We start from the raw sequence: 26,855 nt of genomic DNA, 5'->3' as shown, positions 1-26,855 counted from the left end.
CCTAGAAAATAGTTAGGAAGTACGGAATTGATATCCTTCATATCCTTAACAATGGCCACCATCGCCGACTCTCGCAATCGTCTATTCTCTGCACAGGTACGACCTCTTCTACTCCTCCTAATTTCTCCTCTTTTTGCAATTTTTGATTTCAACAATTTTACCTCAACCGTGATTTTCCACTGTAAATTAGATTTTTGGTTCTCAAATTTTTAAACTGCAAACCAGATTTTTAGTTCCGAACTTTTTAAAATTGCAAACCAGATTTTTGAGTCCAAAATTTATAAATTTCAAACCGGGATTTCGATTCCAAAAAATGTTTAACTGCAAACCAGATGTTCGATTCCAACAGTTTTTTTTAACTTATTTCATATTCAAAACAATTTTATAACTGAATGTCAGTCTCAGTTACCAGTTAAATCCACAAATTAAAGCTGATTTTCAATTTGCTTTCAATTTGTTTTCATAATGTAGACTATAGAGAGAGCAAACATGCATAATCTAAGATTGAGATGAGATCAACACCTGTTATTTCCCCGGTGGAATGAACACCTTGATCACGGCTAGGCAACCTCATTTCGTCTGAATTTCTTTTTGAAGCTTTAAGCAATTCAGCTTCTTTTCCAACTCAACAGAGTTCCCTTCCTTTTTCCACCAGCTGTAGCTCACTCTTAAACTCCATAGAGTAATCTTTCTCCATCTCACTCACCAATAGAACTCCATTACTCCATATTTTCCCCCAATATTCCAGCTCCATTTCTACTCCAATTGCTCCTTTTGTGCTTAAATTCTTGCAGAATTGCTCCTCTCTTCTGCTCCCGAGCTACTGGCCGTGAACCCATGCACAGTGCTCTATTATAGAGCAGCCTCCCTCGAATTCTTGCTCAATTTAATTTCTAAATTATGGATTTTATGCTAGCTAACTGAAATATTCCATGTGAACGGTTGGTTAAAGGGGGAATCCTTTGGGTTATTAGGGGTTGCCGTGTGGCCGTTTTGCAAAGAAAATTAAATTGTATCTTTTGTTCTTTTATTTTTGTTATTATTATTTTTGTGTTCTCAAACAAAATGTGTGAGCATAAACCCATGTATGGGAAATTGATGGATTGAATTTGCATGGGCTCCAATCAAAGCACGGACCCACACTGGATCTCAATTAGGACACAAGACCAAAATTCGGATTCAATCAAAGCATGAGCCTCAACTAGGGCAAAAGCCCAAAATTAGGCTTCTATTATAACACAAGCCCAAAATTGGGCTTCAATCAAAGCATGAGCCCACATTGGGTCCCAATTAAAATGCAAGCCTAAAATTGGGCTATGATCATGATCTAGTCTCTAATATACTCTCCCTTCTTTGTGCAAGTGATGATGACATAAAGATGGAGAGGGTAGAAAGAGAGGGGGCACCCATCAAAGACCTCTAAAATGTTAGGAAAGACCTTAGATGGTATCTAAAAAAGATGAGTGTAAGAATGCTAATTAACACCTATTAAGACCCAAAATTTGAATATTTGACAAAATAAAAGAAAAATGATTGAAAGAGGTAATTTTGTTATATAATGACCCGCACAAAATGGGATATCTACAAGTCCAACATTGCTTTATGGATTAGAATATTCGGCAACTAAGAAATTACATGTTAAAGTGAATGAGTAGATAAAAGATAAAAGTAAAGAAAGAGCATATCCGCAACAAACTAGGCATAATATTGGTCAAAGACAAAATGTGGGAGGGATGACTTAGATGGCTTAGGCTTTTAAAATGATTTTCAAGCTTGTGAAGAAGAGTGAGTTAGTTATTGTTTGGTTTTAAAAAAAGTAGGAGTGTACCTAAAATAACAATAAATGAGATAGTGAGTAAGGACTTAATAACTCTCAAGTTAGTGGAGGAAAATGCTCTCAATTGAGTGAATTGGTAGAAAAAGATTCATATAGCCAACTCCACTAGTGGAACTTAAAACTTATTGTTGTTGTTGTATATTCGATACTTATGAATGTTCGATGTTTTAATGTTGATTGTGTTTGGATGTTTGTGACTTGTATTTGGATAATTTTGAAAATTTTGAATTGAATTAGTTTTGTACTAAAGTGCAAAGTATGCAAGCATGAAGCATGTCAATTTTCACTAAGTAGTTTGATAGTTTAGTTTTAGTTATTTATTAATTCTATTTGTTTGTTTACTTATATTTTTCTAAGTTGAATATTTGGGAAAATGGTGCTTGATGGATCAAATTATTTGCATTTTTTATTTGTGTTAGAGAAATTGAGATGATAAGATGAGATGGGGATGCTTAAAAAAAAAAAAAAGAATAGCCTGATGTGCAAAACTTCGGTATATGCATGGTTTGGGGAAGGATCAAACCACAATAGCTCTATAGCGTGCAATCATAGGTAGAAATTTCTTTAAATTACACTCGCATGAAATTGAAGTCACAATTAAATGTGAAGATAAAACATTGAAGATTGAATGCATACAAATTTAAACTACCTAGCATCCTCTTTTTCATAGATAATAAAAAAATATTGTTATCCTTTTTCAAGTTAAGTAAGCATTACTAGATTATAGGTGATATACCTTAAATATATCAACCACTGAGTCAAAAGGTCATCACTCAAGTCAACTGATGGACAGAGCAATTGGCTCCCAACTCAATAACGACTAGAGTGATCTGCGCAGATGTTGTAATGGCCAGAGTGATCCACGCCGGGTGCCATAATGGTGAATCCCAACATCGCCACTATAAAAGGGGGTATTGCTAAGAGACAAAGGTATCTCATTCTTAACCCATCTTTACTGTTGCATAAACCTCTCAAGAGCAGTCTCTTACTTAGGCATCGAAGTGATCCCCGGAGTACACCCCGGATCCTCCAAGCCACTCATTTCTTTCTTTTTCAGGCGATTGAGATCGGAAGGTTCATCGGAGGTCCTTCGACTTTTTATCCCGCAACAGTTGGTTGGTGTAGACACCCTATTTTTGCCCTAACCAAATAGAACAAGGGGTCCTTTCTCATTGTATTATTATTATTATTATTATTATTATTATTTCCTTATTTTTATTATTATTATTTTATTATCACTATTATTATTATTATTATTATTATTACTATGATTTTTATTGTTGTTATTTATATCATTATTATTATTTTTATTTTCACTATTATTATTATTATTAATTATTTTCCTATATTGATATAAGTAATTTATTATTATTACTATTATTTTATTATTATTATTTGTTTTCCTATATTTTTATAAGTAATTTATTATTATGACTATTATTTATTTATTTATTTATTATTATTATTATTATTATTATTATTTTTATTTGTTATTTTTACCACTATATTTTTACCATTATTATTATTAATATTAATATTATTATTATTATTATTATATCATTATTATCATATTAGTATTATGCTTATATATATTATTACCATAAAGGTATAAAAGAAAAAATATAATAAAAAATAAAAAAAACCAAAAAGGAAAAGGAGACGAGCTAGGGTTTCTAAAATTTTTATAAAAGGGCACACACCCAAGGAGGGAGCCGGGGGGCGCGGAGACACACACACAAAAAACAACCATCTTCTTCTCTAGCCGCAGCTCTCCATCACACAGCACCACCCTTTATCTTCCTTTGCAGCCGTAGCACAACAACCACATAGCCTCTCCGATGCCCTCACAGCCTCACTCACGGTCACACAGCAGCCCTCACCTCCCCCTCCTTCGACTCCATCTCGCCACCGTTCCCACAGATCAGAATAGGCAAGCCACCACCACTCCTCTGCTCTCGGCAACAGCACCAGTCGAGAGCCACCAACCGACCTCGCCTGCAACTCCGGCCACGAGATTCTCCAGCCATCATCCTCAGCCATCACCCGCATAAACCATTGCTTCAGACCAACCTCCGTCCACACGGCAGCAGTGGCGCTGCCATTGCTCCCTGCAGATCCAGTCCAGCCCCTGCAACTCTCCACGACGACACCACCAGGGCCCCGAGCACTTCTCCAGCTGCTGGTCCTGCTGGAAATCGAGAGAAGCTCCCCAGCACCAGCAGCCGTCGCCGTTTCTCCATTGCCGCCACAAGCTCTTTGCCCCGCCGCCTTTCGCCGTCGCCGAGCCTAGCTCCGATCACCTTTGCTTGCTGTCCTCCACCGCCGTCGTCGTCTCTGGCAGCCCTTGCTGTCGTCGCCGCTCCCAGCCTCAATTCTCCGGCGATACCCCCCCTTTGTAAGCCTCTCTGCATAACTCACACACATTGACTCGCACACACACACTGACACACATACAATATACATATATACATATATATCTATATACATATATACATATATATGAGCGCGCGCGTGTGTGTATGTTAGTATTATTTTAATCCTTAAAGTTTAAGTTTTTAAATTTTGTTTCTTTTTTCTGTTCTTCTTTTATTTGCATGTGAGTATACTAATATAATATTTGTTATGGTATTTAGTGTGTGTACATTAATATGATATTTTTGTAGTGTTTAATTAATATAAGTGCTATGTATCTATGTATATTAATATACCATTTGTTGTGATATTTAGTTGTATATAGGCTATGTATATATGTAGGTTAATATATTATTTGTTGTAATATTTATATCCATGCTATTGATGTGTGTATATTAATACATTGTTTGTTGTAGCATTTAATTAATATTTGCTATGTATACATGTATATTAATATATTATTTGTTGTAATATTTAGGTAATATTTATATCTATGCTATGTATGTGTGTATATTAGTACATTGTTTGTTGTAGCATTTAATTAATAATTGTATCTATGTTGTTGTTGTATACTATCTTGTGGTATGTTATTTTAGTATATATTGTGTATTTAGGGTTTAAGTTATTACATGTTGTATCTAGGGTTTTAACGGTATATTTAGGGTTTTGTTCATCATATGCTTCATTTAGGGTTCGATTGGTCTCTCATATTTTCATGATATATTAATGGTAAGGTTTTAAAATTATGTCCATAATTATTGCCGCGTGTTTTATTTGTTAACTCTAGGGTTTAAATTGCTTCCCATAATATTACTTGTGTGATAGTTTCCATTATTATACATATTGCATGTGTATTATAGGTTAAATTTGTTTCCACATTGTTATTGTACATTAATTGTAAGGCTCTAATTATTTCCAAGCTATTATTATTATTATTATACATATTGCCTATTACATTTAGGGTTTTGATTGGTTTCCATGTTATTAATAATTTTAGAGTTTAATTGCCTCTATATAGATTGTTTATTAATGTTAGGATTATGAGTGTTTCCATATTGTTATCACATTTTAACTTTAGGGTTTCATATGTTTCCAAATTATCAGTACATATTTTTAGGGATTTTTGATTTATTTCCATATTATTGCACGTTTGATTATTTTCATATTATTGTATATTATTGCGGGTTGATTGACATTGTATATTTATTTTAGGGTTTGTCTGATTCCATAATTTCGTCTTATTTGTTTCCATGTCTGTTTATATTACCTTTAACTTTTAGGGTTTGATTTATTGTTATGTCTCCTTTATTGTTAATATTAGGGTTTTGTCAAGTGTTATGTCAAAGTTTTGATTATTTATAATTAGGGCTTTTGCCTGTATTTGTTAGGATATACTATTATCATATTGTATAGTTATTAAAATTGTGATATATGTGTATTATTAGCCTAGTAGTATTATTATGGTATAATATTAATATTTACGTGTTACGATATATATATAAATATTAAAGTGGTATTATAATATTGTATTAGTATTTATGTGTTATATATATGTTATTATTATAGTAGTATTATTATTACAGATAATGTATTATCATTGTAATATATTAGGGCTATTATTATCACATATTTCTAGAATTTTCAACTATATCCTATGTTTATACTTTATATTGAGATATCCATTATTTATAATATTTTGGTATTATTTTAGTAAGTATTTTTGTGTGGGTATATCCCTATGATTTTATTGCGGGACTATGAGCCTTCGGGCATCACGTACCTTGAGCTCTGAGGGAATATATATATGTATATATTATATTTATTTATTTATGTATTTTTCATGTGTATTTATAAATTCATAAAAAGGAGTAATTTAAAGACTTATTAGATTAACTTAGGGATAATTTCAAATTAATTAGGTACCGTTTGTAAGAACGGGCGCGTAGGGGGTGCTTGTACCTTCCCCTCGCGTAACCGAACTCCCGAACCTAACTCTGGTAACGTAGACTCATTCTACCCCTAACGGGGTAGTAATCATGTGTTTAATCACACTAAAAGGTTAGTGGCGACTCTGACATTCCATATTTTTCTTTAAAAATTAAAAATGATTTTTATTTCGCTGCTCGGGGCACACGCGCTCCCGAGACGTCGCGACAGTTGGGGCTGTTTGTGGGAACGCTTCTGAGAGGTGTTCATCTTACTTCCGATTTTGATTCTTAAATCATAACAACAACCACCAATTCAAGGTCAGATGCTGCTACGGGTGATCAATCGTCCCAGTCCGTTCACTGTACACTTGGAGACCATTCAGGGGTGACAAAGGAGGAATTCCTTATCTTCCAAAGGAGAATAAAGGACATGATAGCCTCCTAGAAGAAGATGGAGGACATGTTCAACATGCTCTTACAACAAAAGGGTCATGGAGAACTTGTTCCCCTCCAACAGCTAGTTGATCTTGATTCACTAGAGAAAGCAGAAAACCCGAAGGAGAGTAATGGAAAAACCAACCCCGCAAAAGAAGATGGAAGACGCCAACAGCGTGGGGGTCAATGAACAACGATCGAATGAACTGGAGGAAAAGATCAGGAAGATCGATCAAATAGAAAAGATGATGAAAGAGGGTCAAACTAACCCCTCTTATGGAGAGGCCTCATTGATGTCCTCAGATCCGCCTTTCACCAAAGAAGTGATGGAGGTCCCGCTGCCAAGCAAGTTGAAAATGGCGACCTTTGAAAGATACAAAGGATTGACCGACCCAGTTGATCACCTAGATACTTTCAAGGTATTGATGCAATTGTAAGGCGCACTTGATGTCATCATGTGTTGTGCATTTGCTGTTACCCTTAAAGGTAATGCCAATGTGTGGTATCAGACCCTAAAGCCTAGGTTGATAAGCTCATTTTTTGAGATGGAGCGACAGCTTACTAGCCATTTCTTTAGCAGCCGCAGGATAGCCAAAACCTCGGCCCATCTGATGAGCCTGGTCCAAGGAGAAAGAGAGACATTGAAAAAATTTATACATCGTTTCATCACAACAATCCTAGAGATCTGCAACCTAGATCACGGGGTAGCACTAGCAGCCCTAATCACGACCCTCCAACCTGGAGACTTCCTATACTCGTTGGGAAAGAGGCCCCTAGCTGACATGAGAGAACTTATGGCAAGGACAAAAAAATATATCAACTTAGAGGAAGTGATGGATACGAGGAGAGATCAGACCGAGTTGAAAAGAAAGGGTGCGAGAGACGTCGGTGAAGCTTCCAAAGCAGGAAAAAGATGGGAGAGCAGCAAGTTACAAAGCAGCTCCAGAGGGTCAAGACACATAAGTAAGTTTCAGTCCTATACTCCTCTAAATGCACCTCGAACTAACGTGCTAATGCATATGAGAGAAAAGGGATATGTTTCATGGCCTGAGTCTATGCGTACGCCCTCGCATAAGCGAAATATGTCGAAGTTCTGTCAATTCTATAGGGATCATAGACATGATACAAAGGAGTGCATCCACCTCAAAGATGAAATAGAGGCCCTGATAAAAAGAGGGCACCTGTCAGGGTTCGTGAAAAGGAGAGATCGCTGAAGGGAAGTCTGTGAACAGATAAAGCCTAAGGTTTCAGGGGAGCAGATCATCAGAGAGATTGCCGTAATCTTCGGTGGGCCTGCCAGCGGAGGTGCACGAAAGAGGTATGCCAAACAGGTGCTCTTAACACAGGGAAATGAGCAACAACAAGAAACAAAAGCAAGAAGATACCATCACCTTCAACAACGAAAACGAGGAGGGGTACAACAGCCCTATGATGATGCCCTGGTAGTGTCACTACTGGTAGCCAACTACAAGGTAAGAGGAGTGCTGAGAGACAATGGGAGCTCGACCAACATAATCTTTTGGTTAGTGCTACAAGAGATGAAAGTTGGCAGAGAACGCCTAAAATCTATTTCCACCTCGTTGATTGGATTTGGAGGTGATGTGGTCCATCCAATGGGTACAATAACACTCCCCGTGACGATGGGAACATCCCCACAACGAATCACCTTGATGACAAACTTCCTGGCGGTCGATCGGCCATCGGTTTACAACATCATATTAGGCTGCCCAACGCTGAATGCAGCCCGACCCATAACCTCCATCTATCACTGGATGGTGAAATTCCCCACCCTCCACGGGGCTGGGGTGATCAAAGGAGGCCAGACGGCAGCTCGAAATTGCTACGTAATGGCGTTGAAAGGCAAGAATGAGGCACGAGAGACCTTGATCGTCGAAGATCTGGAGGTAAGGGGAGAATATCCACAAATTAGCATGCTAGATGAAGACCTTATGGGCATCCCAATAAACGGAAATCAGGAGAAATGCGTACAGATTGGGATTCGCTTATTAGACGCTTTGAAAATAGAGCTGAGTTGGCTACTAAATGAGTATGCAGATATCTTTGCCTGGTCGGCCGATGATAAGTCATGGATTGACCTTGTGATTATAGAGCACATGTTACAGGTAGATCCTAACCATAAACTTGTAAAACAAAAGAAGATGAGTTTCGCGCTGGAGCGGGTCAAAGTGATAGATGAAGAGGTAACAAAACTAGTAAAGGCCAATTTTGTTAGTGAAGTCAGCTATCCGGAATGGCTCAACAATGTGGTCTTGGTAAAAAAGCCAAGCAGAAAGTGGCGGACCTGTATCGACTTCACGGATTTGAACAAGGCATGCCCAAAAGATAGCTTCCCCCTTCCACGGATCGACCGGCTAGTAAACTTGACATTTGGTCGCGAGCTCCTGAGCTTCATGGATGCATACTCGGGATATAACCAAATCCTATGCACCCTGGAGATGAGGAGAATGTGTCGTTCATCACCGAAAGGGGGCTCTACTGCTACAGGGTGATGCGGGAGCAACGTACCAAAGGCTAGTGAACATGATATTTTAAGATTTACTAGGAAAAACAATGGAGGCATATGTGGATAACATGCTTGTGAAAAGCCTGAAGGTGGAAGAGCATTGCAAAGATTTAAAAGAGGCATTCGAGCTGCTGCGCAGGTACCAAATGAAGTTAAATCTTGCTAAATGCGTATTTGGTGTCTTTGTAGGGAAATTTGTAGGGTTTATGGTGACACACAGGGGAATAGAAGCTAATCCTGACAAAATATGGGCATTGCTAGAAAAGAAAACCCCCCGAACAAAGAAGGAGATCAAGGTTCTGACCGGAAGGATTGCTTCACTTAGTAGGTTTGTCTCTTGCTCGGGAGGTAAGAGCCTACTGTTCTTCAAAGCGTTGCAAAAAACGGGAGGATTCGAGTGGAGAGAGGAATAAGGTAAGGCCTTTGAACAACTTAAACAGTACCTTGGTTCCCCACCACTAATGACAAAAGCGAAGAAAGGAGAAGATCTTTACTTGTATGTGGCATCCACCCTGCATATGGTTAGCTCGGTTCTGGTTAGAGAGGAGGGAAGGCAACACAAGCCCATCTACTACACGAGCAAAGTATTAAGTGGGGCTGAGATCAATTACACAACAGCGGAGAAGGCAGCCTTTGCCATCCTCTGTGCAACCCAAAAGTTAAGACCTTATTTTTAGGCGCACAAGGTAATTGTGCTGACCAACTTACCGCTAAGACAGATCCTCCAACGCCCGGAGACTTCGGGGAGAATGGTGAGGTGGTCAGTTGAGCTAGGGGAATTTGACATAGATTACAAGCCAAGGCCTGCTATCAAAGCTCAAGTGCTGGTTGATTTCATGGTAGAACAATCTTGCGAAAGAACAGAGGAGTCAAACGCTTGGGTACTACACGTGGACGGGTCGTCAAATGGAGTCGGGGGAGGAGCAGGGTTAATCCTTACGGCGCCAGACGGCTCGGAAATTTTGTATGCATTGAGGTTGGAGTTCGCAACAACTAACAACAATGCTGAATACGAAGCCTTGCTGGCTGGTCTACGCCTTGTAGAGTCGCTTGGGGTAGCTCGACTCCGAGTCTCAAAGCAATTCTCTGTTTGTTGTTGAACAGGTGAAGAGAGAATTTGAGGCTAAGGATAAGAAGATGAAGAAATACTTGGCAAAAGCACAAGAGTACATAAGAACATTCGCTCAGTTCGATATAGAGCACATACCACAAGCAGAGAGCGCGCAGGCTGATGCGTTGGCAAGATTGTCCTTAGCCTCAAAGTCAGATTGGGAAAACGCCATGTACTTGGAAAGAATTAGGAAGCCTTCTCCTTTCTTCGCTTTTGTCAATAGTGGTGGGGAACCAAGGTACTACTTAAGTTGTTTAAAGGCCTTACCTTGTTCCTCTCCCCACTCGAATCCTCTCATTTTCGCAACGCTTTGAAGAATGGTAGACTCTTTGTTCGCTTTACTGTGATCCCAAGAGGGGGGGTGAATTGGTACTTTTAAAATTAATCCTCTAGGTCAGTATCCTAACAGCAGTATATTCACAACCCTATGGTCAATCTAGTGCAAGTAAAGTAAATCAAGTATAATATGTACTAGAAAGCAGTAAAGAGAAGTGACACGCAGAAGTGTTATCGAGGTTCGGCAAATTGCCTACGTCTCCGTCTTGGCTAACAAGCACAAGGATTACCACTATAATGCTCACTTAAACGGGTGGAGCGGCACCTAAACAAATTAGGTCAATTAGCACATGGCTGACCTCAACCTTTACACTCAATCCTTATCGGGCTGGATTACCACCCCTTCAGGCCACACCTGGAAACACAACAGTATGTTGATAATAAAACGGTACAGTGATTATGCTTTCATGTAAAGCAGATACGTACCCAATATAATCAATCACATACACCACCAAATGATATAATGAAGTAAGCTCAATGTGGTCTAAGATGTATACTCTCAAATATTTATGCAAGTGTTGCAATTAGTGCGTGAGAGTGCAAATAATACGATCTTTGTATCACACAATATATTCAATCACAATGCTCAAACAAAGATACTTGCCACACTTCAGTTATCTCAACAAATGATTTTTCTCAACATATAAGCCTCAAGAGATGTATAGATTTTGTTTGCAAAAGGATTTGATCTCTGTGTTCAAAAATAATATTACTCAAGGAATATTACAACAAAGATCTTTAGAGCATAAACAAATATCTCTCCAAGAATTTTCCTCAAAATAAAACACACGAGATATTTGAAAATGATTTGAAAATATTTTTAGCAACTAAAATCGAATGAGAACTTCTTAAGATATTGCAATGATAGTGCAATACTCAAAAGCTCAAGTGAAGTCTTCTTAGGAAAGACTTATTAATAAAGTCTCCTAAGAAAACTTGAGGTCTTGCTTTCAAACAAAATAATATCAATCAATCAATCAATCACAAATTTGAGAGAGCAAACCTATAAGACAAGAACACTCAATTCACACTTACAAATGAATTTTTGGAAAAATGGCAAGTATGAGTGTAGGATGCTTGGAAGTGAGTAAGAAAGATTTTGGAATTCAGAGAATTTTCACTAATCAAGTTTGCTAATTTGATACTAATTATTCCAAATGAGGTGGTATATATAGACATCCCCTTGATTAAAGCCGTCCTGGACACATAGGGAATTATTATAAATGTTTTAAAACAATATAACCAAAATATCCCTATTTTATTATTTTAATCGTAGTAAAAATATTAGGGCAACTCGAGAGGACCGGTCGACCGAAGGCAAGGTTCAGTTGATCGAGTTGTGCAAGTTCGGTCGATCGGACATAGTGTCCCAAAGGCGATTTTTCTTTTCTGTGCGGTTCGGTCGACCATAAGATTTTGAATTAAGTAGTTTGGTCGACCAGAGCGTTGGATTCTCCCACGTGTGGGTATGGTCGACCAGGTTGTTGGCTTATGATTTGGGCTCGGTTGACCGTATGGTCAAATGGTTGACTCGGAGGAAGTTCGGTCGACTGGGTAGAATGAACTTGGCGTGGCTCGGTCGACCGGGCAGTGGTCAAAGTGTTGACCCGGTCGCCAGTTCGGTCAACCGACATATTTGTACTTGTGCATTACGGTCGACCAAACATGCATTTTAAGTCCATTTCGGTTCAATTTAATTATGTGATCACCCTTTCCACATAACCATATATATATGTGCATGAATGAGTGTCCTAGGGTCATTTAGGTATTTTTCATTTGAGCTTACTTATCATACCATGCAGGTGATGCATATAATTATTACAGCCTAGAACCTATTTACTATTATAGACCCATAATGAATAATGAATTTAAATACAACATAAATAAGGTCTTCAGGGCCTCCAACTTCTACTTCTTGTGCCATCATTTTGAGTTGCTAATTGTATACCTGCACATATCCTCAAACATCCATTAAATACAACAAGTATTTGTCATTATTAAAACTGAGTGTGACTTATAAGGTCAACATTCTCTCCCTTTTTGATGATGACAAATACATCATGCAAAAAATATGGGTATAGCCTTAGAAGGCTCCCCCTAACAATATGCATTAAGTGCAACCCAATTTCAACCCAATTTTTTGCCTCTTCATCTCTCCCTTTTTACAACAGCAAAAAGGGCCATAAAAATTACAAATTTAGGCAATGGGTAAAAATCATTTGTATACAAGAGAAGGTTGAGAATTTTTAAAAATTTCGGTAGCATGCCGTTTGAAAATAGGACATTTCCCAAAAAATTCCTATATAAAAATGACCTGTTTTGAGTTTATAAATCTTAACAATTTATCCACAATTACACAACTCAAGCAGTTCCAGTATGATCAATACAATAAAACTTAAGTACCATCATCATCATACAGTAGATATGAGAATTATGCATTGCAGACCATAATCAATTTTCACAATGTCTAAGCCAATAAAAGATATCAACAGTTATATTTATTAGACTTTTTAAGATTTATTTGAAAGCTCCCCCTGAATTTATGCAAACTATGAAATATCTAGGAGGCATCTCTACTATGCATCAGCCCTAATTCACGTCTAATTTGTATGACCTTATCTTCAGGAAGTGGTTTAGTGAAAATGTCCGCCCACTGCTCATTAGTGCATACAAACTCAAGAGCCATATCTACTTTCTGTACATGATCACGAAGGAAGTGATGTCTAATTTCAATGTGTTTAGTTCGTGAATGTGAGATAGGATTTTTAGAGATGTTGATTGTACTATTATTATCACATTTAATTGGTACTGTATCATAGTGCAATCCAAAATCCATAAGTTGTTATTTCATATAAAGAGTTTGAGCACAACAACTTCCAGCTACAATATATTTTGCTTCAGCTGTAGATAAGGCAACTGAGTTTTTTTTCTTGAAAAACCAAGAAACGAGAGATTGTCCTAAATAGTGACAAGTGCCGCTGGTACTCTTTCTATCAACCTTACTACCAGCAAAGTCAGCATCAGTATAATTCACAATCTCAAAGGTAGTATGCTTAGGGTACCATAAGCCTAACTCTATAGTTCCACTTAGATACCTAAGGATTCGTTTAACAGCTAATAGATGAGATTCCTTAGGAGCAACCTGAAACCTAGCACACATACACACACTAAACATAATATTAGGTCTACTAGCAGTGAGATATAGAAGACTCCCAATCATGCCACGATACAATTTCACGTCAACAGGGATTCCTTGTTCATCTTTATTAAGTTTAATAAAAGAACTCATAGGGGTATCAAGAATTTTAGAATCTTCCATGTTAAATTTCTTTAGCAAGTCCCTGACATATTTAGATTGACATATGAAAGTTCCATATTTTGCTTGTTTAATTTGCAGCCCTAAGAAAAAACTAAGTTCACCCATCATGCTCATTTCAAATTCACTTTGCATGCATTTGGTGAACTCATTACACAACTCATTATTAGTGGCTCCAAAAATGATATCGTCCATATAAATTTGAACAAGGAGCATATCATCATTTTTGGATTTGATGAAAAGTGTGGTGTCAATCTTGCCACGGGTAAACCCATTTTCTAGCAGAAAACCACTAAGCCTCTCATACCAAGCTCTAGGAGCTTGTTTCAATTCATACAAGGCCTTAGACAACCGGTAAATATGATCTGGATAGTTATGATTTTTAAAATCGGGTGGTTGTTCTACATATACTTCTTCATTAATATAGTCATTTAGAAAACCACTTTTAACATCAATTTGAAACAATTTAAAATTTTTAAAAGCAGCATAAGCAAGTAGCATACGAATGACTTCTAACCTAGCAATAGGAGCATATGTTTCATTAAAGTTGATCCTCTCCTCCCGATTATCTTGGGCAACTAGTTTAGCTTTATTTCTAGTTACTACCCCATTCTCATCTTTCTTATTTCTATATACCCATTTGGTTCTAATAATTGTATGATCATTAGGCATAGGAACTAGGGTCCACACTCTGCTTCTTTCAAATTAATTAAGTTCTTCTTGCATGGACATCACCCAATACTCATCTTCTATAGCTTCTTTAATATTTTTAGGTTCTTCTTGGGACAAGAAAGCAGAATGACTCACTAGGTTCTTCAAGGAGGATCTTGTGGCTACACCACGAGATGGTTCACCTATGATTTGATCTATAGGATGGTTCCTAATAAATTTCCAATCTCTAGGCAACTCCTGAATTTCATTTTCATTATCTTCGGATGATTTATCATTTACTTTTGAATTTTCACTTGCGTTGTTTTCAATAGATAATTTATCTAAGCATTTTCTAATATTAATATCATCTTCATCATCTTTCTTAGAAAATAGATTTGATTCATCAAACACAACATGGATAGATTCAATGACAGTCAATGTTCTTTTATTGAAAACCCTATATGCTTTACTATTAAGAGCATAGCCTAGGAAAATGCCTTCATCAGATTTAGAGTCAAATTTCCCTAGATGTTCATTATCCCTAAGCACAAAACATTTACAACCAAAAACATGAAAATAGGAAATATGAGGTTTATGGTTGTTCCACAATTCATAAGAGGTTTTATTAATTGACGGTCTAATCAACACCTTATTCATGACATAACAAGCAGTATTTATGGCCTCGGCCCCAAAATATTTAGGTAAGTTATATTCATTCAGCATAGTTCTACCCATTTTTTGTAATGACCTATTCTTTTTTTCTACCACACCGTTTTGTTGAGGGGTCCTAGGTGCAGAGAAGTTATGTGATATGCCCTCTGAGTCACAATAATTTTCTATGCCTTCATTCTTAAGTTCAGTGCCTCTATCACTTCTTATATGGGTTATCTTATAGACTTTTTCATTTTGAATTCTCTTACAAAGTTTGGTAAACTGTTCACATGATTCGTTTTTATGTGAAAGAAATAACACCCATGTGAATCTAGAAAAGTCATCAACAATGACAAAAGTATATGATTTACCACCAAGACTTTAAACAGAATCAGGACCAAACAAATCCAAGTGAAGCATTTCATGTGGTCTAATAGTGGATATGAATTTCTTTTTCTTAAAACTAGATTTTGTTTGCTTACCCATTTGACATGCATTACAGATTTTGTCTTTCACAAATGACATTTTAGGCAAACCTTTTACTAATTCCTTTCTTACTAGTTTTGACAATAAGTCCATGCTAGCGTGTTCCAAGCGCCTATGCCATAACCAACTAACTTCATTTATTGCAGAAAAACAAGTTACTTGTTGTAAAGTTAAGTTATCAAAAGTGGTAGTGTAAACATTTTCATAGCGATCTGCAGTAAAGAGCACCTTGTGGTCTGATTTATTTTCAACTATGCATTTATCATTTTCAAATGATACGTTATATCCTTTATCACACAATTGACTTATGCTCAACAAATTATGCTTCAGCCCATCAACTAATAAAACATTATCAATAACAAGGGAAGAATCCTTACCAACCTTACCTACGCCAATAATGCGCCCTTTTGCATTGTTGCCGAACGTCACATATCCTCCATCCTTGGGAATGATTGACGCGAATTTTCCCTTATCGCCGATCATGTGCTGTGAGCACCCGCTATCCAGGTACCACCTGTCCTTGGAGGAGGACGATCTTAAACAAACTTGCAAAATAGATTAAGTAACTGATGCTGGTCCCCAAATTTTGTTGGGTTCACGGGGGTTAGTCATTGGATCACCCTTAACAACTCAATACTCTTCTAATTTTCACATGCTTATTCCTAAGTGGACAATCAAATTGAATATGCTCGATTTGCTTGCATTTAAAACATTTCATTCTATACTTAGGATCTTTAGGTGGGACTTGAGATTTTGATTCATGTGTGAAATGTCCCAAGTAAAGATTAGGTCGTCTAACATTTTCAATGCCATTAAAACCTAGACCCTCTTTACTTAGAGAATTTCTTTGAGTACCAAGTAATTTTTCAAAATTACGTTTGCCCTCGGTGAATTTAAAAATAATTTTGGAGCTGTCCTCCAATTTCCTCTCAAACTCAACAATAGTCACATCTTTTTCTTTTAAGATCGAAGCATGAGAGGTTTTTGCAATACCAAACAATTTTGACCAATTTTCACATTTCTTTTTCAAATCATCATTTTCTTTGGTCATTTTACTCAACAGTTTAGATACATGAATGTATTCACATTGTAATTCTCTAAACGTAGGCATGCAGTCAGAATCACAATCATCAGATGAATAATATGAAGATAATGAACAAGAGGACGATACCTCATCACCGTGTGCCATCAAGCATAGATTAGCGATTTCTGAGTCGCTGTGGTCTAATTTTGAGCCACTGTTGCTTAATTTATCCTACGAGGTCCTTGCCTTCATGACTTTCTTCTTTTTCTTGGCCTCCTTTTTCAGTAGTGGGCAGTTCGGCTTGATGTGCCTGACTTTGTTGCAATTGTAACACGTGAGAGCATTTGATTTTTCTTTTCTTTTGCTGGACTCTCCCTTCTCAGATGCAAGCTCCCTATATCTTTTGTATGACTTTCTATTCTTCCTGAAGAATCTGCTAAATTTTCTAGTTAGCATGGCGATATCATCTTCAGTGTCAGGTTCGCTGCATTCACTAGATGTGTTAGTGGAGGTTTTCAATGCAGTCACTTTCTTCACCCTATTGTGTTCATTAACTCTTTCATTAATAGCTAATTCATAGGTGATCAGGGAACCTATCAATTCATCTAGAGTCATGACCTTAAGATCTCTACCCTCAGAAATGGCCGTAGCCTTGGTTTCCCAAACAGGAGGCAAGCCTCTAAGAATCTTCTTAATCATCTCATATGTGGGATAGGTCTTCCCTAATGCATGCAGTGAGTTTATGATGTGTGTGAATCTAGTGTACATGCTCTGAATGGACTCACCTACATTCATCCTAAAGGCCTCATATTCACTGGTTAACATATCTATCCTACTATCTTTCACATTCCTAGTACCCTCATATGTGACTTCTAACTTATTCCAGATTTCTTTTGCAGTAGCACATGCCATAATTCTATTAAACTCATTTGCATCAAGACTACAATACAGAATGTTCATAGCAGTGACATTTAAACTAACAACTTTCATATCCTCATCATCATATTCTTCCTTAGTTTTAGGAACTCTAGTTATACCATCTGTTTTCATAGGAATATAATTTCCCTTAGAGACGATCCTCCACACCTTCCAATCAGTATTTTGGAGATAGATGTGCATCCTCTGTCTCTAGAAGGTGTAATTAACACCACTGAAAATCGGAGGTCGTGTGGAAGATGGTCCCTCAGGGAAAGGGGTTACGGAGCTATGAGCCATATAAGATCTTTTGCAAAATAACTACTAGTCTATGCTACGTGGCTCTGATACCAATTATTAGCTTTATCGTGATCCCAAGAGGGAGGGTGAATTGATACTTTTAAAATTAATCCCCTAGGTCAGTATTTTAACAGCAGTATATTCACAACCCTATGGTCAATCTAGTGCAAGTAAAGTAAATCAAGTATAATATGTACTAGAAAGCAGTAAAGAGAAGTGACACGCAGAAGTGTTATCGAGGTTTGGCAAATTGCCTACGTCCCTGCCTTGGCTAACAAGCACAAGGATTACCACTATAATGCTCACTTAAACAGGTGGAGCGGCACCTAAACAAATTAGGTCAATTAGCACAGGACTGATCTCAACCTTTACACTCAATCCTTACCGGGCTGGATTACCGCCCCCTCAAGCCACGCCTGGAAACACAACAGTATGTTCACAATAAAACGGTACAGTGATTATGCTTTCTTGTAAAGCAGATATGTACGCAATATAATTAATCACATACACCTCCAAATGATATAATGAAATAAGCTCAATGTGGTCTAAGATGTCTACTCTCAAATATTTATGCAAGTGTTGCAATTAGTGCGTGAGAGTGCAAATATTATGATCTTTGTATCATACAATATATTCAATCACAATGCTCAAACAAAGATACTTGCCACACTTCAGATATCTCAACAAATGATTTTCTCAACATATAAGCCTCAAGAGATGTATAGATTTTGTTTGCAAAAGGATTTGATCTTTGTGTTCAAAAATAATATTACTCAAGGAATATTGCAACAAAAATCTTTAGAACATAAACAAATATCTCTCCAAGAATTTTCCTCAAAATAAAACACACGAGATATTTGAAAATAATTTGAAAATATTTTTAGCAACCAAAATCGAATGAGAACTTCTTAAGATATTGCAATGATAGTGCAATACTCAGAAGCTCAAGTGAAGTCTTCTTAGGAAAGACTTATTAATAAAGTCTCCTAAAAAAACTTGAGGTCTTGCTCTCAAACAAAATAATATGAATCAATCACAAATTTGAGAGCGCAAACCTATAAGACAAGAACACTCAATTCACATTTACAAACGAATTTTTGGCAATATGGTAAGGTAAGTATGAGCGTAGGATGCTTGGAAGTGAGTAAGAAAGATTTTGGAATTCAGAGAATTTTCACTAATTAAGTTTGCTAATTTGATACTAATTATTCCAAATAAGGGGTTATATATAGACATCCCCTTGATTAAAGCCGTCTAGGACACATAGGGAATTTTTATAAATGTTTTAAAACAATTTAACCAAATTATCTCTATTTTATTATTTTAACCGAAGTAAAAATATTAGGGCAACCTGAGAGCACCGGTCGACCGAAGGCAAGGTTTGATTGACCGAGTTGTGCAAGTTCAGTCGTGCAAGTTCAGTCGACTGAGCAAGTTTTGAACTAAAAGTTCGGTCGACCAGACATAGTGTCCCAAAGGTGATTTTTCTTTTCTGCGCAGTTCGGTCGGCCATGAGGTTTTGAATGAAGTAGTTCAGTCGACTGGAGCATTGGATTCTCCCACGTGTGGGTACGGTCGACTAGGTTGTTGGCTTATGATTTGGGCTCGGTCGATTGTATGGTCAAATGGTTGACTCAGAGGAAGTTCGATTGACTGGGTAGAATGAACTGGGCATGGCTCGGTCGACCGGGAAGTGGTCAAAGTGTTGACCCGGTCACCAGTTCGGTCAACCGACATATTTGTACTTGTGCAGTACGGTCGACCAAACATGCATTTTAAGTCCATTTCGGTTCAATTTAATTATGTGATCACCCTTTCCACATATCCATATATATATGTGCCTGAATGAGTGTCCTAGGGTCATTTAGGTATTTTTCGTTTGAGCTTACCTATCATACCATGCAGGTGATACATATAATTATTACAGCCTAGAACCTATTTACTATTACAGACCCATAATGAATAATGAATTTAAATACAACATAAATAAGGCCTTCAGGGCCTCCAACTTCTACTTCTTGTGCCATCATTTTGAGTTGCCAATTGTATATCTGCACATGTCCTCAAACATCCATTAAATACAACAAGTATTTGTCATTATCAAAACCGGGTGTGACCTATAAGGTCAACACTTTTATCTTCCGAGCAAGAGACAAACCTACTGAGTGAAGCAATCCTTTCGGTCAGGGCCTGGATCTCCTTCTTTGTTGGAGGATTTTCTTTTCTAGCAGCGCCCGTATTTTGTCAGGATTAGCTTCTATTCCCCTGTGTGTCACCATGAATCCTAGAAATTTTCCTATAAAGACACCAAATATGCATTTAGCAGGATTTAACTTCATTTGGTACCTGTGCAGTAGCTCGAATGCCCCCTTTAAATCTTTGTAATGCTCTTCTGACTTCAGGCTTTTCACAAGGATGTTATCCATATATGACTCCATTGTTTTTCCTAGTAAATATTTAAATATCCTGTTCACCAGCCTCTGGTACGTTGCTCGTGCATTTTGTAGCCTGAAGTGCATCACCATGAAGCAGTAGAGCCCCCTTTTGGTGATGAACGATGTCTTCTCCTCATCTCTAGGGTGCATACCGATTTGGTTATATCCCAAGTATGCATCTATGAAGCTCAGGAGCTCGTGACCAGATGTCGAGCCTACTAGCTGGTCAATCCGCGGAAGGAAGAAGTTATCTTTTGGGCACGCCTTGTTCAAATTCGCGAAGTCAATGCAGGTCCGCCACTTTCCGTTTGACTTTTTTACCAAGATCACATTGCTGAGCCATTTTGGATAGCTGACTTCCCTAACAAAATAGGTCTTTACTAGTTTTGTTACCTCTTCGACTGTCAGGGTCTCTTGTGCCTCATTCTTGCCTTTCAACGCCATTACGTAGCAATTTCGAGTTGTCGTCTGGTCTCCTTTAATTACCCCAGCCCCGTGGGGGGTTGGGGAATTTCACCTTCAAGTGATAGGTGGAGGTTATGGCTCGAGCTGCGTTGAGCGTTGGGCGGCCTAATATGATGTTGTAAACCGATGACCAATTGACCACGAGGAAGTCCGTCATCAAGGTGATTTGTTGTGGGGATGTTCCCATCATCACGGGGAGTGTTATTGTACCCATTGGATGGACCACGTCTCCTCCAAATCCAACCAATGGGGTGGAAATAGATTTTAGGCATTCTCTGCCAATTTTCATCTCTTGTTGCACTGACCAGAAGATTATGTTGGCCGAGCTCCTATTGTCTATCAGCACTCTTCTTACCTTGTAGTTGGCTACCACTAGCGACACCACCGGGGCATCATCATGGGGCTGTTGTACCCCCTTCTCGTCTTCGCAATTGAAGGTGATGGTATCCTTTGGCTTTTGTTTCTTGCCGTTCAGCTCCTTTCCTTGTGTTAAGAGCACCTGTTTGGCATACCTCTTCCGTGCACCTTCTCTATCTTCACCGCTGGCGGGCCCGTCGAAGATTACGACAATCTCTTTGACGATTTGCTCCCCCTTCTCTTCTACCTCATGCTTTATCTATTCACGGACTTCCCTTCGGCGATCTCCCCTTTTCACGAACCCTGACAGGTGCCCTCTTTTTATCAGGGCCTCGATTTCATTTTTGAGGTGGATGCACTCCTTTGTATCATGCCTGTGATCCCTATGGAATTGACAGAACTTAGATATATTTCTTATGCGAGGGTGTACGTATAGACTTAAGCTATGAAACATATGCCTTTTCTCTTATATGCATTAGCATGTTAGTTGGAGGTGCATTTAGAGGAGTATAGGATTGAAACTTACTTGTGTGTCCTGACCCTTTGGAGCTGCTTTGTAACTTGCTGCTCCCCTATCTTTGTCCTGTTCTGGAAGCTTCGCCGACGTCTCTTGTACCCTTTCTTTTCAACTCGGTCCAACCTCTCCTCATATCCATCACTTCCCCAAGTTGATATATTTTTGTGCCCTTGACATAAGTTCTCCCATGTCGGTTGGGGCCCTCTTTCCCAACGACTATAGGAAGTCTCCAGGTTGGAGGGCCATGGTTAGGGCCACCAGTGCTACCCCATGATCTAGGTTGCGGATCTCTAAGGTTGCCGTGACGAAATGATGTATAAATTTTTTCAATGTCTCTCTTTCTCCTTGGACCAGGCTCATCAGATGGGCCGAGGTTTTGGCTATTCTGTGGTTGCTGATGAAATGGCCAATAAACTGTCGCTCCATCTCAAAGAAAGAGCTGATCGACCCAAGCTTCAGGGTCCAGTACCACGCCCTGGCATTACCTTTAAGGGTAGCAGCAAATGCACGACACATGATGGTATCTGTGCGCCTTGCAATTGCATCAATACCTTGAAGGTATCTAGGTGATCAATTGGGTCGGTCGATCCTTCGTATCTTTCAAAAGGTTGGCATTTTGAACTTACTTGGTAGCGGGACCTCCATCACTTCTTTGGTGAATGGCAGATCTGAGGACATCAACGAGGCCTCTCCAGAAGAGGGGTTGGTTTGACCCTTTTTCATCATCTTTTCTATTTGATCAATCTTCTTGATCTTTTCCTCCAGCTCGTTTGATCGTTGTTCATTGACCCCCATGCTGTTGGTGTCTTTCACCTTCTTTGCGGGGTTGGTTTTTCAATTGTTCTCCTTTGGGTTTTCTGCTTTCTCCTGTGAATCAATTGGCAACTGGCTGCTACCGGGGAACAAGATCTCCATGTCCCTTTTGTTGTAAGAGCATGTTGAACATGTCCTTCATCTTCTTTTGGGAGGCTGCCATGTCCTCCATTCTCCTTTGGAAGATAAGGAATTCCTCCCTTGTCACCCCCGAACGGTCCCTGGGTGTAGAGTGAACGAACTGGGGTGATTGATCACCCGCAACAGGATCTGACCTTGAATTGGTGGTTGTTGCCATGATTCAAGAATCGAAGATCGGAAGTAAGATGAACACCTCTCAAAAGCATTCCCATAGACAGCGCCAACTATTGCGGGATAAAAAGTCGAAGGACCTTCGATGAACCTTTCGATCTCGATCACTTGAAAAAGAAAGAAATGAGTGGCTTGGAGGACCTGGGGTGTACTCTGGGGGATCACTCTGATGTCTAAGTAAGTGACTGCTCTTGAGAGGTTTATGCAACAGTAAAGATGGGTTAAGAATGAGATATCTTTGTTTCTTAGCAATACCCCCTTTTATAGTGGCGAGATTTGACCCTTGAGGGATTCACCATTATGGCCCCGGCGTGGATCACTCTGATCATTATAGCATCGGCGTGGATCACCCTAGTCGTTATTGAGTTGGAGCCAATTGCTCTGTCCATCAATTGACTTGAGTGATGACCGCCCTCATCAATGCTGGGCATTAACTTCCTTTTGACTCAGTGGTTGATATATTTTAGGTATATCAACACTCAATAGTTTAACAATGCAATGTCCGCTCATCCGATTTTCCAACCAACATTTTGGATTTCTTCTTCCCGAATACTGGTTTCCTTGGAAGAAAACAACAGCCAAGGATTTCTAAGCTCCTAATTTCATCTCTCAGGTCAGTCAAAAACTATATTTACAATGCTTTAAACGACCCCATTTAACCCCCCATTGCGTTCTATAATTTGATCCCATAAGAAAATAATCCACAATGATGCACGTGATGTGTTTGATAAAATGCTTATGAGAATTTTATATGAACTTTCTAATTATTTGACTCATTTGAATATGAGAATATGAGCCTTTTTGAAGATGTCAACACAGCTCCAAGGCTATATGGGGAAAGATGTAGATTGATTGGTTTGTGACTATGCCCTTTTCCCCTTTATATTTTCATGGCTTGCTTTTAGTTTTGACTTTGGGGATGTGGTAAATGGATAATGATGCCAATAGGGTAGATTTGAGCAATGAATGCAATCCTTGGGAGTTTAGTGGTAGCATTAATAGAGACACTATGAACAAAGATTTGCGTGGTTTAAGGCTTTGGTTGCAAATACCTTGATGCCCATGGAAGTACGAGCATGAACATTCATCTTATGCCAATTCTGCTTTAGAAAATTCTTGATTGATACAAATGTTATGTATTCTGAGCCCCTTGCTAAAGTTTTAGAGAATGTTATAAAATAAAATTCTCGATTGGTAGATCCTGTATTTGTTCTTGCCCTTGTATTAAAATTTCAAAGAACTTTGTTGAATTAATACAAAATCTGACACTTTGATCGTAGAACTTGATTTAGATGAGGTGAAGTGTTGTGGCATTTTAGGATGGATGTTTCTAGTGTTGGATAAAAAAACTGTCTTAATTATATCTTGATTTCGAGTGGCAATGCTAATACACGACCTGTTAATATTTGGATAAAATTTATTTCTGGGATTGTTCCCTTTCGAAAACACACAGAAATACCTCGTATAGTACCACAATCTGTTCTACATACAACACAAGCTTGCTTTTTTGTACTGTTGTTTGATTGACCTACAATTGTGCTGGGTCATTTTATGTTAATGATAGATTCCAGTGATGATATATCCATGTTTTTTGAGATGTAACTAGCTTCAAGTCCCTGTTTATAGGGAGAACCTATTCTTGTTTGAAATTCCTAGATTTTTCTGAGCTATACCTTAATTTCCTTCTTATTTCTGATGTTTCATTTTTTATTGCTTGGATGTTTTGGGTTTTGGTTAGTGCTTTGAACTGTAAAATATTGTTTTTTTGTAATGTTATCAACATGCCTGTGATGATCTAATGATGACATATCCATGTTTTTTGATATGTAGCTAGCTTCAAGTCCATGTTTTTATGGAGAACCTACTTGGAGTTGCTACATTCTTGTTTGAAATGCTGGAGTTTTCTGAGCTATACCTTAATTTCGTTCTTATTACTGATGTTTCATGTTTTATTGCTTGGATGTTTTGTATTTTGGTTACTATTTGAACATATTGTTTGTTTAATGTTATCAGCATGCCTGTGATGATCCAATCCATGTTTTTGAGGTGTACTGAGGCCAAGTCCCTGTTTTGCAAGGAGAACCAACTTGGTGAAGCTAAATTTCTTAACATTTCTTCTTCTTTTGCTTTTTTGATGTCATCCACTCCTTTTGAAATTTTTTTTCTGCTTACGAGTAACCTCTAAATCCTTCAAGAAATATATTTGTCATTGGTAACAATTGTCAACTACAAGATCATCATCATTATGGCCACTAAAATATTTAAAAAAAATACTCGACTGTGCGGAAATTTTCTAATCTAAGACCAGCTCTACACAAGCTTGTATTTGAAATTTATATTGTGAAATTTCATTCAACTCTGCTTTAATAGCTGCAGCGTGCTTAAAGAAGAGAAAATAGAAACCTAAAAAGAAAAGCTACAACACAGTTCATTTCATCCCATTTTTTTACCTGTAGTTGAAAACCATATGGTTCATTACCATTACAATGTTGTAATCAAAAAAGCCTTTTTTTTTTTTTGGTGAGCATCAAACTGTTAAGCTGGACAGAGTCACAAACTGAATCCCACAAAATGAAGTTGTTTGTAACTATAGAAGAGTGATGCCTCTGGGTAAGTTTCTACTAATTACAAGGCGATGCAAAATGGTCTTGTGAATCAAAGAAATATATATATATATATATATATATATATATATCATCTTATTTATGTTTGGATTTTTGCTCTTGGCAAGTTTAGTTGCCTCCTTCACCCTATCTTCAGTGTCAATTTGGTGAAACTGGAACATGGATGAGTTTTCTTTTTTGGTTCTGTTTTGCCTGATTCTGCTTGTTATTGTGTATTATAACAGGGGGGGAAAAGAAAAGTAAAAAAAAAAGAAAGGAGTTGTTTGTGGTGACTTTTCTGTTTTTCATGTATGAATATCTTCTTGTTTTGCTAGCCAAAATGGTTGTTTTGCTGTATTTTCCTCTTTTCTATTTTTTTTTTTTTGTTTGCAGGTAATCCTGCTGCAGAGAGAAATAAAGTCAGCAAGTTTTGTTTAACCTGCATTGTGCTGTTTGGGCTTACCTTCTTATTTTGTTTTAGATCACCTATTTCTAGGGTGTTTAGTAGCATGAAAATTCTTGTACATTGCTCGTTAGCATTTTTAGATGGGTTGGAAGATATTGGGGGTTTACATTTCTGAATTTTACTCATGTGTGTGCGCGCGTGTGTTTTTTTTAATGAATTTTAGTGATTCATTTATGAATTTTAGTGATTCAATATTTCCCTTTTTCGACTGAACAATCTAGGTCCTCATTCACAATCCAAGCTCTTCAAGTTATTACCATTTATTGGAAGAACGTCGATGGATGCAAGGTAAACATGGAAATTGATGCGCCTATTTCTGTTACTATTACTAAAAATGTTACTCTAATGGTGAGGCAGTTCGCCATTGAATGCCTTCTGTCATATGTAAAGGTGTGTGAATGCCTATGATGAATATATATATTCCCTTTTCCCTCCATTAAGGTGCATTATGCTCCACCGTAGCTTATATAGACAAACCTAAGCAGTGTTTTAGTTTGGAATAGATCATCCATAAGCATATATGCATGGATTTCACTTCTAATTCTATACCTGATCTTTTTCAATGACACTGGGGGGTGGAAGTAGGGAAGGAGGTTGGGTTGATTTGGATAGTGTAGAGGTCTTAATAATTCTCATTGATTTGATCATTTGGAGCGGGGACGTCAATATATTCTTGATTTAGCTGCTACTTTTGAAATTTTTTTTTTTGCTTCATTCTAGTATATGAAGTGTTAAAATTTGAAACTTGAAAAGCTAGGAGTCTAAAAGCTAGCAGAAGAGGGGTCTCATTTGGAAGTTAAATTTTGGATTTTAGGCACATGTATTCTATGAGAGAGAGAGAGAGAGAGAGAGAGAGAGAGAAGTTTCATCCGAAGAATTGGGCCACGACACAATTTTGGTTCTTTTGGTCTTTTCAATAGTGAATGGCCCAATGTTTCATCCTCCAATTTTGGGTTTCCTT

General features: G+C 37.9%; 1 long non-coding RNA gene and 1 other non-coding gene across 2 annotated transcripts; both read left to right on the top strand.

The window, feature by feature from the left end:
* On the top strand, positions 1-26,413 carry LOC131157728 (uncharacterized). The gene is made up of 3 exons (XR_009137310.1): positions 1-96; positions 24,839-24,915; positions 26,116-26,413. It is a non-coding gene; the product is annotated as an uncharacterized LOC131157728 (long non-coding RNA).
* Positions 24,620-24,726, top strand: LOC131159072 (small nucleolar RNA Z278). Its single transcript, XR_009137685.1, has one exon. It is a non-coding gene; the product is annotated as a small nucleolar RNA Z278 (small nucleolar RNA).
* Positions 26,414-26,855: the final 442 nt, after the last annotated feature.

This window comes from Malania oleifera, chromosome 6 (assembly GCF_029873635.1).
Source record: "Malania oleifera isolate guangnan ecotype guangnan chromosome 6, ASM2987363v1, whole genome shotgun sequence".
NCBI lineage: Eukaryota > Viridiplantae > Streptophyta > Magnoliopsida > Santalales > Ximeniaceae > Malania > Malania oleifera.
Note: the sequence above shows the minus strand (reverse complement) of the source record. Positions and strands in the feature narration are given on the sequence as shown.